Source organism: Acomys minous (genome assembly GCF_964271855.1).
Source record: "Acomys minous genome assembly, chromosome: 17".
Classification (NCBI taxonomy): domain Eukaryota; kingdom Metazoa; phylum Chordata; class Mammalia; order Rodentia; family Muridae; genus Acomys; species Acomys minous.
This window is the reverse complement of record NC_140500.1, coordinates 62,415,388-62,417,730: the sequence shown is the minus strand read 5'-3', so window position 1 is coordinate 62,417,730 and position 2,343 is coordinate 62,415,388. Positions and strand designations below refer to the sequence as shown.

The following is a 2,343-nucleotide window of genomic DNA, read 5'->3' as shown; positions in this document are numbered from 1 at the left end:
CATGCAATCCTTTCATATAGCATAGAGGTAGATTTATATTACAGTTTGGTTATACAGTCCAAATGGATTTATAAAGTTGGCAAATGCCTTTTACCTGCTCAAAATCATCTTTAGCTGATTTGTGCATATCACAAATTCCACACATATGTTAATACAGAAATGTACCTATAATATTACTTTTAAACGTTTGGTGTTTTCAGAGCAAAAAGGCCAGACACCAATGAAGACAAAGCAAGCATGGCAGATGATTCATCCTTACAGTCTGCCTCACTTACTGTTTCTTCAAAAATTTGCATCCAGGTCAACTTCAAAACAGCTAGCTCAAATGGTATAGCATCACAGATTGTTTCATTCAAGACTTCAGTTAAGCCATGTACTTTTCTATCCTACAGAGACTGGACAGCAAAAGATAAAGCTAGCTCACCCAGGACGTGCTAAATATCCTAATTTTCTTAGGGTCCCCCAAAGATGCCTCTGTCTCCTTCAGCAAATCCTACTGATGTGCATCATCATAACCAGTATTCAAACCCAATAAGTCCCACTTTCTTTCTGAACATGAAACAGCAAGTCTTTTCTTTGTTTTGGTTTTTCAAGAGTCCTGCTTTACTCTTCAGGTGGCTGTTGTGTAGTATCTGATACTGAAGGTGAAGGGTCACATTCAAGAGGGGCAAGGCCCTCTGCTCTGGGTCTTTGAGTCTTCTGTCTCAGATACTGCTTTGTCCACGGATGCACTGCCCACTGGAGAAGGTGCCACAGATTCTGATAAACAGTGACTGATTTGATACAGGGCCTGGCTGCATATATGATAATGTAGAATCTAGAGTTGACTGAGCATCTGGGACATTACCATCTGTGCACTGTACTGGTAAAGATTCAGGCAGACTGCTGACAGAAGCTGCAGGTGAGCTTATTCTGCCATGGCTACTGTTCTTTGAAGATGTTCTTTATAGCATACCAAACACATGCCATTTGTACAGGGGTTTCCATAAAATCGGCAGCCAGTGGAGAAAAGCATTGGTTCTTGGCTATGATTAGTTTTTTGAGCAATGTTCTTTTGTTGCATACCTGATGGCAGCACTCTCCACTGAATTCTGTTCCATCATCACTAAATTATTATGTTATTCACCTATAACTACTGTCATAAAAATTTTTGTGCCTTTTTATTATTTAGAGAAAAAGCAGCATGTGGTTTCCCTTCATATATTTTTAGTTGAAAAATAGACAGGATATAGTCATGGTGAATACTTACACTTCTAGCACTTGGGGACCAAAGAAACAAATTCATAACTTAAAGACCACCCTGAGCTATACAGTAAGAGGATGTCACAAAAATCAAATTTTAAAGAAAAATATGTCAAGTAATAACATGTTTAACTCATTAAGCAAGCATAGCACTCATCAGAACTATAGACGCCATGCTGAATATGGTGTCAGTAAAGAACCTTAATAAAAATCCAGAGGGGGCAGTTTTCTATAAAATAGGTAGAAATAGAAATTACTAAAAGGCTAGAAAACCTGTTGAAAGAAATGTGCATCTCTCATCCACAGCTTTCATGCAAGCTTCTAAAAGTGTAATTTGAGGTGAAGAGCTCTCCCATCAGGAATCCCAGCCACATAGTCCACTTGCCCTGGGTAAATGTTCTGAAGTGGTCACCAAGGAGTTTGGTTTTATGGATGAAAAACAAGATAAAAGTGGAACAGATGGTCCAGGTGGTAAAGTGATTGCCATCTGAGCAGAAGGACCTGAGTGTGTGCCTCAGAATACACATCAAGAAGTTTTGGTACGTTTTTGAGTCTGTATCCCAAAAATAGAAAGATGGAAAATGTTGTATTCCTGTGACTCATTGGTCTGCCATCCTAGGCTACTTGGAGAGTATTGGGTTAGTACGAGATTCATTCTAAAAAAAAAAAAGTGAAGGGGTTGGTGTCAAATGACTGACTCCACATGCATAAGCACACCATATGCAGAGAGAGAGAGAGAGAGAGAGAGAGAGAGAGAGAGAGAGAGAGAGAGAGAAGGAGACAGAGAGACAGAGACAGAAAGAGAATGAGTGAACAAATGAATGAATGAACAAATGATAAAGAGGTTATGGGCAAGTTGTTTGAGATGCATGCTTTGTCTGAGGACTGTATGTGGGCAGTGACTGCTCTTTTTTTCAGCTGTGTTATATGTTCCAATTAAGACCCAGATGTTGAAACAGGGCATTATCTATGCTATTGTATGTCCTACAATAACAAACACATCATGTTAACATAGCTGAATATTAAAACTAACTAAGAATATAGATTCTGAGCAAAAGTGGTTTTTGCCCCCCAGGCATGATAGGAGTTTTCAGACCCGTT

At 39.1% G+C, this 2,343-nt stretch overlaps 1 pseudogene across 1 annotated transcript; it reads right to left on the bottom strand.

Annotated features, from left to right (window-relative positions):
* Nucleotides 1-509: 509 nt before the first annotated feature.
* On the bottom strand, nucleotides 510-1,063 carry LOC311588797 (AN1-type zinc finger protein 6-like; annotated as a pseudogene). Its single transcript has one exon. The product of its transcript is annotated as an AN1-type zinc finger protein 6-like (transcript).
* Nucleotides 1,064-2,343: the final 1,280 nt, after the last annotated feature.